Raw genomic sequence first — 14,114 nt, 5'->3', positions numbered from 1 at the left:
TCGTCGATGGCCCCGAACGACCGGACAAACGAGTTCCTCAACTTTGCGGGTACGTGTTTCCGCGAGCGGGCGAGAATTACGCGATCGAGCAACACACCGGGGCCAGCGGCGACACGGTCAGTCGCGCAAAGAATGTCCGGCTAAACGTTGCTGGGTAAGAGCAACCGAGCCGAGGGCGGCGGGCGTTCCTGATGGCCGGAAATTAATGTCGCCGCTGTACTTCGTTGCCGGATGCCTGCGAGGGATGAGCTATTTATTCACGAGCACGCCGCCGCGCCGCGCCGAAACGCTGCGCGTACGTGCGAGCTAACCAGTTTCCGCGAGACCCGCTCCGACGAACCCTGCCCTCCCGGGGAATAAGTTATTAACAACCGGTCGGCCCGCTCGCGAGATGAAAATAGTTTGATAATTCGGAGTGTCCGATTAAAAATCGCCACGCGAGACCCGGCGAAATTCGCGCGCGGCCTCTCTGCTGCGGCCTCGAAGCTCCGACCCCTGGAACTCGATCAACTCTATAATTTGATAACGCCGAGCTACGCGAGCATTTTTAATCTCGCACGCTGCACATTTGTTTGCGCGTCGATACCGGACCAGCTTGTGTTAGTGCAAATGATACAGAAGATGCGGTAAACGAGATCGTTGTACAGCTACGACAGCTTTTAATATATCTTTACTCGTTTTAGTTTCACAATAATTTAATATATATAATATTTATAAAACTTAATATATTTGTCATATTTGTTATATTTAATATTTGTAATATTTATTATATTTAATATTTGTAATATTTAATATTTCTAATATCTAATATTTGTGATATTTAACATTTCAGATATTTAATATTTGTAATATTTAATATTTCTAATATCTAATATTTGTGATATTTAATATTTATGATATTAAATATTTGTGATATTTAACATTTCGGATATTTAATATTTAATTAAATTAGATATCTAACTTTATTATTTAATATTGAATATTATAAATATCATAAATGTTAAATAATACAAATATTAAATAATTAATTAATAATGCACACCGGTAATTTTCGAACTTATTTAAAAGAGTATAGCATTAGATTATTATTTAATATTGAATATTATAAATATCATAAACGTTAAATAATACAAATATTAAATAATTATCTAATGCTATACTCTTTTAAATAAGTTCGAAAATTATCGGTGTGCTCGATATTCTTCCGCGCACCAGCGTGTCCTCCCCGGTAATTAATTGTTTTCATAATGGGCCGCTGTCGGGAATTCGATTAAAAGTTCCCGGCGATATTCGCCGGGCCATCGCCGGCGGGGAACAAAACCGGCAGGAAAATCCACGAAAATCCGGCAACCATTCTGCCGATGCTTTGCTCGCCGAACCACGGGACGTCGGACCGATCGGAAAGGGTTGTAACGCGGGGATTAAGAAGTTGCCGCCGCTGCGGCAGCGGAAGACGCGGCGGAGGAACGCGAGGAGGAAGTTCGCCGAGCCGACGATAAGGAACTTTATGCGTCCAGCCTCGCTCGAATCATAATGAAATTTTCCAACAAATAAAGCAGCCGGATAAAAAGTTCGGGGAACTTAATTGTCACTGGACGACGTTCAAGACGGTCCCGATGGGGAGACGGGAAGACGGGCGACAACTGGGACAAAGACACATTTCGTTCCCGCGATAATGTCCCGCCCGTGTCCCTTTAATCGCGACTCGCCTAATTCCGTCGAATTTCCATTGAAATTTTCCCGCGGAACCCGCGGCCGTTTCACGGTTCGCAGATCAGACTAATAGTCCCTTCGAGTTGTTCTGAAGGGAATCGTCGTCGAATCATGGTTGTTTGTTCGCGTTTGCCGGGGCTGTTGCCATTTCTCGCAATTTCGGTTCGGCTACCTGTTGTTAAACAGAGCTCCGGAGAGATCTAAAGAGCTTACTAGATTATACAGGGTGGTCCAGTAACATGGCCACCTAGCGAACTCCTTCAATAGCGATGTTGCAACTAGCAATCATGATGCGCCTTTAAATGCTTACAGCGACGAGGGTGCTTGAAACTTAAAATCGGGAACAAGTGTCTCGAAGTAGAGGTTTCAAGCTGCAATTTAAAAAGAAAATCATTATCGTGCGATGATATTTCGCGGAGTTATCGTCAGTCAAAGTTGGTCAAATTTTATACGAATTTCTTTTTCATTCTAAATATGACAAACATGATTTCACATTTAAATTACTAAAGTGGGCATGTCGAACTTAAAATCGGGAAAGTGTGTCTCGAAGTAGAGGTTTCAAGCTTTAATTTAATAAAAAAGTCATTATCGTACGTTGATTTTTCGCGAAGTTGTCGTCGGTCGAAGTTGGTGTACTTTTATAATTTCGTTGTGCAGTGTGTATAACAGTATATAATATATTTTATATTGTATACAATAATCTACTATTATTCTCTTTTAATAACCTAGTCGCAAGCGCATAAATCCTCAGTCCACTTAAAAATGCATAAAATCCGCAGTCCAAGTATAAGTGCATAAAATCCGCAACGCAATCACAAGTACATAAAATCCGCAATGCAATCACAAGTGCATAAAACCCAGAGTTTACTTAAAGATGCGCAAAATCCGCGCCGCGTAAACAAATTTGCCGAGATAAGAACGATATTAGAACACAATCTAGCAATTGTCAGTGGCGCCTCAGAGTCGCCATCCGAGTGCAAACGGTTAAATCGAGCAGATAGATCGTCGGCGTGGCATCGATCATCGTCGAAGCCGTAACGATCGCCGGAGAAAAGTTTCGCGGCGATAACAAGATCCGATTAACCGGTCGAAGAGGCCCGACGGAAGATCAGCCGTGGCAGGTCCCGTAATTACAACTCGCTGGCCAATTAGCCGGATAAGTTTGCGACGAGATTGCGCCGCGATCCACCTGTCCGTCGACGATCCTCGCCGTTCTTTCGCGGCGAGACGACGCCCAGCATTCTCCCTCGACCTAATCCGACGAACAAAAATCCAATTTGAAAGTTTCGCTGCGTAAACGAAGTTCCGCGGGAATTTCTGCGTTCGCCTCGCGTCGCGACACGAACTTCGTAGCCGCGAGGCTCTGACTTTTCCTCATAAGCTATGCATAGGGACAGGTGCGCCGCCCGTCAAAGGCAGACTCGCGATTTTCCGAGGCCGTAAATGGAAATCCGAGGAACCAATGTTCGCATTCGCCGCGTTTTTGAAGTATTTAGGGGAGAGGCGACATTTTTAAAGGGACGTTATTGTCTCGAACAGGATAGGAAATAAACGAAGTGATTATTTTACTTCTACTCGGCACCATCGAAAACGTACATTATCTGACTACAAATTATTTGTTCACATCCATAAGGAAGTCAATGAAATTCGTTAATTATTTATTTTTAAAAAATATTGTATATATGAAATTATTTTCTTCGGTTAGAGAAATATTTTGAATGAATTCTTCGAATAAAAGTTTGTTTGTATCATATTTCGAATAATATTTGATTTATATAATATTTCGAATAACATTTGATTCGTATAATATTTCGAATAAAATTTTATGTTTATAATATTTCGAATAAAATTGTATTCAAACTATCTCCCGAGTAAGTTTGTTTTAAGCTTGTTTTAAGAATGTACTGAAATCATTTCTCGAATAAAATTTTATTGGTAATATCTCTTGAATCAAATTTTATTCGAGGAATTAATTTGAATTATTATATGAATAAAATTTCGTTTTAAGAATGCATACAAACCATTTTTCGAATAAAATCTTACTCAAAGAATTTATTCAAACTGTGTCACGAATAAAATCTTATTTAAAAAATTTATTCAAACTATGTCACGAATAAAATCTTATACAAAGAACTTATTCGAAATACTTCTCGAATAAAATTCTATTCTGGTAATGTCCAATCCTCGTCTTAGTCCTCGACCGAACTGTAACATTTGAACAATGCGTGAACGAGTCGAAGAATCACAATGGAATCATTTCGTGTCGAGACTACGAAAGCATTTAGCATTCTCACGATTGAATGGCAGCAGGGAGCAGCTGAGAGCCGCTGGATTTTCGCAGACCACGGCGAAACCTCGTCAATTCGCGTCGATATACGTCCGTCATAGCGCAAGTTCGGTGACAGGCGCGTCCGCTAAAATTACAAAGGAACGCGACGGTATGTAATATGCAGGTATCACGGGATGTTCGCAATATGCTCGCGTGACAAACGCGACGGCGGAAGCCCGCCAATCGATGGATTTAAAATTATCCTGTTACAGGAGAGATCGTTCCGAAACCAAAGGAGACGTCAACCCTTTCTCTGGCGAGCAGGCGGCCAGAGATTCGCGACGAGAGCCGCCGCACATTGCGACCGTCAATGGACAAAATGACAAAAAGTCGCTGCTTCAAATTGATTGAAAACTATGCGTACGATGTGTTAAAATGTCTGAATAATCATATCTAGGAACAAAATGTTCAAAAAATTGAGCGGCAGATTAATTTGAAGCGAGTTTTTCAAGCGAATATTAGGAAGATCAAACACAGCTCATTTACATTGTCTTATGAACAAAAGGCCACTTTGCGGAATAATCTTTATAGAAAATGATGGTCAGGCGTTATACGGTTGCAATTAATCTATAGAAATTTTATTATACTTATATGTAATATAATAATTGACACGAAATGAAATAATTAAGTTTTATATAAATAATAATTTATTTTCCTACATTTCTTGATTATAAAGTTTTAAAAAAAGCCGCTCAAAATATCCTGGGATTCTCATTCCGATATATCGTCGGATAGCACATTTTGATATTATAAAAACTGTTTTGCAAAAAGTTGCGATCTTCAGAGTTATTTGACAAAATATATAGCCATAACCGGACGCTACGAATTTTCTCAGGCACTAACGCAGAAGTTAATGAAAGAATCTTTCGGACAAAAGTAACTCAAAGTTGATGAAAATCTGCGTAAAAATTTTTATGCAGTAAAAGATAAAGTTGACAAGAATTTTTTGTATGAAATAAATATCTGTATTTTCTTTGACAAATTATTAAGGGATTTTGTTCAAAAATTAATTAGCTTAGAAGTTACGATTTTTGTTACGGACGCACACATAAACGACGCACCGTGCCGCAAAGAGAGCGAACAAAGAGATTAGAATCAAAGGGTAGTTGACATTAAAACCCTCGCGGACATATTAAAGCTCGACGTAAGTCTTGTGGATGATGCGGCCGGGTCTAAAGGGCGCCCCGGCTGCTTTGGCCCGATCCGAAGAGCAAACAGCGCGGTTTTATGAAAATGCCACGGGAAAACGTGTACGTTTTCCGGTGATAATATTCTCCGGGGCGTTGCGTGTTTCTACCTTGCCATGAGAACGATGCACAGCAGGGTATTTCGTCGATCTAGTTGGTCAAAGGCCATTTTTCTGGAATTCATCGTAATAAAAATGGACTTTCTACCTGACTAAATAAAACTGCATTTGCTTTGCCTTTCGCGCAGCGTTTGACCAATCAAAATTTTATCGTAGAAAATATGAAGCTAATAAATTGTGAAGCTGATAAATGAAGCTGATAAATATTATATTTAAAAAATCATAGCGCAGAAGAATTTCGGATAAAATTGGTCAAATTTGACCGCCGATAACTCCGCGAAAAATCATCGTAGGATGATGATCTTTTACTCAAATTAAAGCGTGAAATATCTACTTTAGGATGGTGTTTCTCGATTTTAAGTTTGACGCACCCACATCACTGTAACAATTTAAATGCGAGGCCATGTTTCTCATACTAAAAATCGCCAAATTCGGCAAAATGCACGAACCTTGTCGAATTTTTTTCGGAGATACCGTTTATAGCGAAATGAAGTTCGATGCATTCCCTTCGATTTAAAAAAAGTGGAACGTGGCTATGATTTTTTTTCGCAAAATTACAGCAAGAAACTCTTGTCAATCTTTAGTTGCTTATTTTTATTATCTTTATTGGAAACGATTAAACTGTTTAAAAAATGTATTAGAATTTTTTGTTGACCTTAAACTGTGTAAATTTCACCACTAATCCTTACAATACCGTGTTTCGTGTCAAACAAATAATAGAAATAATTTCGACCGTCTAAATCGATGAAATGCCCCACTGTGCGACGTTGGAAAGCGTTAAGTTATCGGTTCTATGTGTACCCGTGAACGTAGAATCGTGTGGTTTTCGTTTCGTAATGAATTTTGCTCGAATAGCGACAGCATGTCGGTGACGTTCCGTGTTTCCAATCGATTCCAATGCCAAACAATTCCGTGAGCCGAAATCGTTCCGACAGTTTTCGTTCCGCATTAGCTACAATAAAGCGTCGCGGTGAAAGCTTGCGCCGAATAAAAACAGTACCCTTGGGAACGTCGACGGAAATAATTCTTCATGGACTTTGAATATGGGTTCCAGCAGGATTTGTTATTAATGAACGGCCACCGTTGTAATTAATTACCGCGACGTGTGAATTGCGAACGCGTTTCGGCCGTACAATGTACCGCGACTCGCGATCAACATCTACGAAACTCAATTAATACCGATCCGAATATTGTTTGTTCTGCCGGTGCGAACGCAACAGTAAGTTATTAATATTAATATTTTAATAAAACATTCAAATACGAGTGCAACAGTATGTTATTAAAATTTACGATCGAAAGTAAAACGAGGATTGCGATTTCAATGAGATAATGTCTCTGTGTGTATTTATTAAACTTTGTATTTTCGATGCGAGGAGATTAATATATAAATGCATTTTTCTTCGTCATTTACTGCCACTCTTGTATAACGTTTGATATGCAGCCGGGGGCGGCGTAAAAAATTTGTTTTCTGGAAAAAGTTACTGCAGACTCACGATGCAACCCAATAGAATTTTAAAATTTCCGGGAGTGAGGGTAGTTGGGTGAAGCTCATGAATAATGATGGACAGCAAATGAGAACCTTGAGAAAAATTATTTTCTGAAGTCTGTTCCCTTCTTGGAAATGTTTTAACGCTAACCACAAACGGCTTTTAAACATGTTTATAAGCATAATACGTTGAAAATGTTCGATAAATTGTATATGTGAAAATACATAGGTTTCTACTTAGGCTTCTTTAACGACTCACAGTTGAACACATCTGACTTTTTAATAATATGCCTTACACTTTTTTATCTAATTATGTGATTAATCCTAAAATTAAGAAATTAGAAAATTTCATTGCTAATTTCTCTCAGTTTCTTCTTATTGAGAGCATTACTTTTTGTCCCAAAATACTCAAATGACATAACCAAAGATCTAAAACAGATTCTATGTAATTTAAGATTATTATATAAAATATTGTAAGTACTTACAATGAACAAAAAATAAACAATACTTGAAATAAATGCAAATCAAATTAAAATAAAATTAATCCTAATTTTACTTTATATTGTTACGTTAAAAAATAAAGCAAGTTAACATAGGAGAAATTCATTGACACTATGCATTCTTACAGTAAAAGAACTGATCCTTCCAAAGTATCAAGCTAAAATTAGATAAAATGGCACACAAAAATAATCGTGCACCTTTTAAAACGCAATACCTATTTTGAAACTGAACTAAATGACTTGATTTTCTTTTTTAGATGACTAGTCTACTAGATGATGACTGAAATGCTTTCTCTTTTTATTTTACTATTACTTGAAATGACAAAAAAATACAAATCTCTCGTTTTTAACATTTTTATCTGAGCCTATAACGAGAATTTAAAAAATGTCTTTCGTAGATCTCGGTAACTTATATGCGTGTTAAAAATTTTATCCAAATCGATTCACGTTGTTATTAGTTACAGGTAATTAAAGATCGCAAAAATCGTTATTTTATCACGATTCTGACCAAAAAGCTTTTAAAATCCTTCTACGCAAGTTACCGAGATCTACAAAAGGCATTTTTTAAATTTACGTTATAGTCTCAGATAAAAAAGTTAAAACACAAGGATTTTTAATTATTTCTTTCAATTCCAAATAATAGCAAAATTAAAAAGAAGCTTTTCAGTCATCGTCCAGTAGACTAGTCCCTCTATCATCTAAACAAAATTCAAGTAATTTAGTTCAGTTTTAAAAAATTTATTGCGTTTTAAAAGGTGGTAAATCGTTCACTTTGTTTTGTATTTTGTCCTAAATAAAAATGTTCCATTCACGGAACAACATTTCGTCGTGGAATTGCAAAAATCGCGGTAAACAATGACCGCGCGAGTGTCCCGAGAAATTGAAAAATCGGAGCTCGGTCGCGCGATCGATTGTCCTCGCGAGACGCTCGAAGCGGCGAGAACAGGAGCGGAGAGGGTGGCTCGCTTGTCGCGTCGTTAATCGCGACAACCGCGGCGAGAAACGGGTGGAAAAAGCGCGGCGGCGACCCTCTGGAACACGGCCTTGTCGCGACAGCCGCCCCGTTCTCCGGGCCCGGGGGCATCCGGAGGGCAAAAATGAGGGACAAGAAGAAGCAACACGCGTGAATACGTGCACGCTCGAGCCCGTATCCGCGGACCGCGCGCGAACGGAACAGAAAGAACGAGTTTCTGTCGGGCTGAAACCCTCCGCGCGCCATAAATCGCGACGGTTGAGTTTCGCGCGTACTTTTCTCCCCGCTTACGGGTCGCGAACGGAACAGAGGGTTGGCGAGGGGATGGGTGAACCGGGAGGGGGCTGTGCCAGCCCGAATTACGAAGCCACCCTGGTTACACGTTGGAATGCTAATTGCGAGCGTGTCGTGTGTCCCCGGCGCCGCGCCGCGCCGCCGCGAAAAATCGTGAAACGCGAGGCAAACTGCGCGTCTTTATTCCTGAAACGAGTGCCTATTTCTGGGAAAGGGAGCGTGATCGACTGCGGCTGCGAGGCGCCTGTGCACAAATTATGCTACTAGAATTTAGCTGGAATTATTGTACATTCCACGTAAACGATACGGCATTATGTACACTCGCCGGCAAAAGTAAAGAAACTTTATGTATTGTTAAAACGTTTTAGGAATATTTGATATTTTAATATTTAATATTTTATCCTTATTTCATAGAATCTTATTTAATAGAAATATTTAAAGAATCTCTTTCACATATATACTTAATAAAAATCTTTTATACATATTTTATTAAAATATTGTAATAATAATAATAGAGTCGGGGTACAAAGTATTCGTATACCTTTTAAAACGGAACAACTTTCTAATATTTGCGCCAAGCGGTCTAAATTTTTTTGGTTAAATTGTCTAGTAAATTGTCTAACATCTCCAACAAATTTTAATCGCTTGGTCGAATTTCTAAAAACGTTATTCCGTCTTCAAAGGTGTACAAATACATTGTACGCCGACTGTATTATAATAACCAAATGACATTGTTTATATTACCATATTGCTTAATTCAGTGCATACGAGTTAACACAAGTCAAGATAGAACAAGTATTGTTCTCGTCTCAAAATTATGGTACTTCCGCGAAAAAGGGGGTTCCTGAGATCATTTGAAGCAACTTTTTCCTTAGCGAAAATGCAATCCGTGGCTTCGTTTACGAGTTATTAACGAAAATCACTGACCAATGAGAAGTCGCGTACGACTGACGCCCCGCCCTCGCGACCACCATCGCTGCGTCAGATGACCGGCGCGACGCGGCATTGACCGCAAGGGCAGAGCGTCGGCCGTACTCGCTCTTCGATTGGTCAGTGTTTTTCGTTAATAACTCATAAACAAAGCCGCGGATTAAATTTGCGCCAAGGAAAAAGTTACTTTAAATGACCTCAGGAACCCCTTATTTCCCGGAAATGCCATAATTTTGGAACACCCTGTATAGACATAGAAAATAGTAAAATCAGATGTGCGTCAAATTTCTATCAAAATATCAAGTTTATGTCAGAGTTATTTCAGATTTATGTCAGATTCGCTGTCACATTTATGTCAGATTTTAAGTTTAACACGTTGAGCGCTACGTCAGCCATCGGTGGCTGACACTGGACTTTCCGTTCAGGCCGCGTCAGCCATCGGTGGCTGACACTGGACTTTCCGTTCAGGCCGCGTCAACCATCGATGGCTGACAGCGTGTAACATGAGAACTCTAAAATTTTACACTATTTTACGGAATTACAGAAATTATATTTAAAATTTACTTAATTTGGTATCATTTCAGGATTAATGGGATTCATTGTAACATGGCAAACATAAAAATGGTTTTCCTTTACAAGTATTACAAAATGTTACAACACGCTTGGTCTTTCTCCTTGCCATCACTCTACCATCTTTTCTTACATTTTTGTCATAACACAATTTACAGTACTTTCGAACTTCAGAGACTTTTCCCGATTTTCTTTCGAGTTTGTGTTTTTTTCTGGATCTTCTTGCAATTCTGCTCGGTGGAATGTTTTCTTTGTCACAACTTGTAAGATGGACTGCTAATTGTTTCCGAAATTCAATAATGTTAATTTGTTTTCAAAGAAATCTTATCTGAGCGGGCCAAGCGGTAAAGAAAGCAAAACAGATTTGGCGCGTAACGTGTTCTTTCAAAGAAATCTTATCTGAGCGGGCCAAACGGTAAAGAAAACAAAACAGACTTGACGCGTAACGTGTTCTTTCAAAGAAATCTTATCTGAGCGGGCCAAACGGTAAAGAAAACAAAACAGACTTGGCGCGTAACGTGTTGAACCAATACCTATAGGTATCACGATACAAACGTAAACTATCTTTTATTGCGATCGGAAACACCGGCCTTACAATACCAGCGCGTAAAAGCGGCGCGCGTGGCCTGAACGGGATTGCTTTAGAAAAATGCGTGGCGCTCAACGTGTTAATATACCGTGAACATGATCGAAAGATTTCCTTTGCCACGCGCATAATCGATCAAATTGTTGAAATCGGTAAAACCCTTCCAAGGTTCCATCAATTTTTTAACGATCTTGCGTTCTTTCGTCTTTCACTTCCTCCAATTGTTACACAACCATAATCCAAGGCATCGTGTTCATACTCGGTTACCTCCCTGTTCTCTCCTCTTCGCGTTTCCTCGATTGTTATGCAAGGAAAGTACACGTCGTACGAGCACCCCATTATCGCGCCCCATTATTCTTTTAATGAAGTGTATCGTCGGTTTACCTAACTCGATTGTTCTTTAATCGAATCATCGGGGACGAAAGCATGCGTGGTATTCGCGTCGGGTCTCTAATATCGATTGTGCGTCGCGTAAACACACGAATGCCAATACCACCGCCGTGTATATGTATGTATACAGGTTATACGTTCGTCCGTGGCCGGCAGATTATTAACAAATCTCTGATATTTTGTTAATTTATCGAGCAGCCCGACCCAATTACGGCCGCCGATCGTAAATGTCAATTGTTCGGGCGATTGTTAGCGGCCGCGTCGCTGGAATTTTAATCGCGCAGCTAATTAAGCTGTTCCTCGTCGAACTGCATTGTTCGTCACGTGTCGCCGCCGAATGGCACGCGTCGCTTGTAAAATGTATGAGGCAACATGCGACCCGTTATAAAAAGGAGTAGGAAGAGAGAGGCGCGAAAGCAACCGGGAAATGTATTTTTCATCCTCGCGAGGCACGCGGTGCCGTCTCGAGCACGCGGATCGCGCTCCCGACTTTCCGTTTCGATCGCCAACGAGGTCCGCTCGACCTTAGAGAGCGTTCAATTAACAGCTAATTAACCGGCGGATGTCCGCGTGTCAGGCGACCGGATAAAAGACGAACCTGGATCGTTGCCGGCGATGCGGCAATTCGTTGTCTATGCTCGGGGCAGCAATTTGTTTTTTCCTTTGCTATTTTGACCCCGTAGGTCGAAATGACGAGTCTCGCAGACGTTCTCTGCGCCAAACGCGAATTTTAAAAACCATAAAATGTTTGAAACATTTATCGTTAAATTTGTAATTAATCTCGTACTATTTTCTTCATAGTTGCAATGATTGGAAGGTTTTCGATTGTAGTCATTTCTAAGAAGAAAAAAAACAGTTTATGTTATTTATCGTGTGTCTACGTTTATTTAAATGTTTAGGTATTTATATTTATAATATTAGGTATTAATAACAAAAAATCAGAATTTTATTTTATTTTACTAGAAATTATTAAGGATCTACTCTAAGTTGTGTTACTAGAAATCTCAATCACGTATTAATTATTATACGTATGTACACAGGGTGTTCGCGATCATTTTTATCAGCGTTTTTTGCGTTAACGGTAAACATTAGGGAAAAAACGGAAGAGGAAGAAGTTATACTATATTTTACTGATAATATGATAGCATATCTCAACTTTTTGTATTTTTAATATTTCCTGAGACACAAAGATGACCTTTATTTTTTTTAATGGAACCCTACATATTTTTTACATCATATGAAATTGTGCATTAAGACGAATCCAACCATGTAGTATACTCTGGTCTTCAGGATCATAGAAGAACAGAAATAAAGGAAATAAATGTAACATTTCGTAATATCGTATTTATTAGTATTTTTGTTTTTAGTATTCATTAGTATTATTGCATAACAATTAAACAACGAAACAAACTTATTATCACCCACTCTTTCGGTGAAAATTAATTCTGCACTCTTAAACTAATTATAAAATATCTTTTCGGAATATAAACAAATTCAATAATGTTCAAATGATTTTGAAACATGATCTGACAATTTTTAGTGGTGCCTTAGAGTTATCACGCGACACTGCACATGGTTAGTACATATTCTAAAATATTAAAATTTCCTAAGGGTGACATTTTTGTCCGTGAAAATTTCTGGGAAACAGTAATTGTCCCCAACGATGCGTAAAAGTTTGAACGAAATGTTTAAAAAAAAAAAAACGAAATTTCATTCCCCGAATTGAAGTCAAGTAGGCCAAATAATAGACCAAACTAATAGAATAATAATAGAATAAATAAACGACATCGTGCGTAATCCAGAGAACAGGATCAGCACCGCAAAACCGGGAAATATTAACGCGTTGTCGCTCGCAAATTGCCGACTTATTTCCGCGCGAGGAGTCCGTCGCGCAGCAATTTCAGAAACAGACTTCTGCGTGACTCTTCAGAACGAAAGGGTTAAAACGACACAACCAGCTAATGAGTGAGTTAATTACCGGTTTTTATTAAAACCATGCTGCCCGGCTACCGTAGAATTTCGGCCGCAAATTTACTCTAGCCGCGCGTGCGAACAGGAAAGAATGGAAAGTCGGTGGACACACGTGTGTGCGCGCGCGTTATTTTCGCCGTGAAAAAATGCTAATTACGGAGCGTGTTTCCGTTGGCGGGTGGAAGGGCAGCGCAAGAACACCTCGATAATGGAAAAATTTCCGTTGCTGCGGAGACCCGATCGCAGCGAACCGATAAGATGCGCGTTCTACTTTTCTTCTTTATTGCCGTTTCATTTATATTCGCTATCATTATCAGTACTATTTTTACTTCTCCTTTTATTTTATGCTATATCTCCCGTTTGTCTGTTTTCCTATTGTTTGCAAATCTTCTTGAACTATTTGCAACGAAGGTATTTTCCCCGTTTATATACAAATTAATGCAAGGGTTACTTTAAAGTGCTGTAACTTTGCGAAAAAAAATCGCAGCCACGATTCTTTTTTTTTTAATTAAACGGCAAGAATCGAATTTCATTGCACTGCAAACGGCATCTCCGAAATAAGATCTGACAAAGCCCGTGCATTTTCTCAAACTTGGCAATTTTCAGTGTGACAAACATGGTTTCACATTTGAATGGTTACAGAGATCTAGAAGCGCCGAATTTAAAATCGAGAAATACTGTCTCAAAGTAGACATTTTAAGCTTTAATTTGAGTAGAAGATCATCGTCCTACGATGATTTCTCGCGGAGTTATCATCGCTCAAATATAACCAATTTTATCTGAAATTTTTCTATGCCATAATTTTTTGATGCGAATAATAAACGATTCAAATAGTTTCCGTACGAATTTTCTAAATATATATATATCTTAACTCTATTATTATTATCTATTAGTTAAAAATTTCGTTGCTACGAAGACTCGATTGCCGCGAACGCATAGGACGCGCAAGCACGCGTGAATCATACGAGCGTAATTCACTCGCAATTTATGCGCCGAGCTAATGAATCGTAACCGTGGACGTTTATTAATAATCATGCAAACTGCATCGACGGCACGATCGATTCTG

General features: G+C 39.1%; 1 protein-coding gene across 5 annotated transcripts in view; it reads left to right on the top strand.

Annotated features, from left to right (window-relative positions):
• Tpst (tyrosylprotein sulfotransferase) overlaps positions 1–14,114 on the top strand; it is a 149,936-nt gene that overhangs the window by 122,090 nt on the left and 13,732 nt on the right. The window lies entirely within an intron of this gene.

Source organism: Megalopta genalis, chromosome 1 (assembly GCF_051020955.1).
Source record: "Megalopta genalis isolate 19385.01 chromosome 1, iyMegGena1_principal, whole genome shotgun sequence".
Lineage (NCBI taxonomy): Eukaryota > Metazoa > Arthropoda > Insecta > Hymenoptera > Halictidae > Megalopta > Megalopta genalis.
This window is presented reverse-complemented; position numbering and strand designations above follow the sequence as displayed.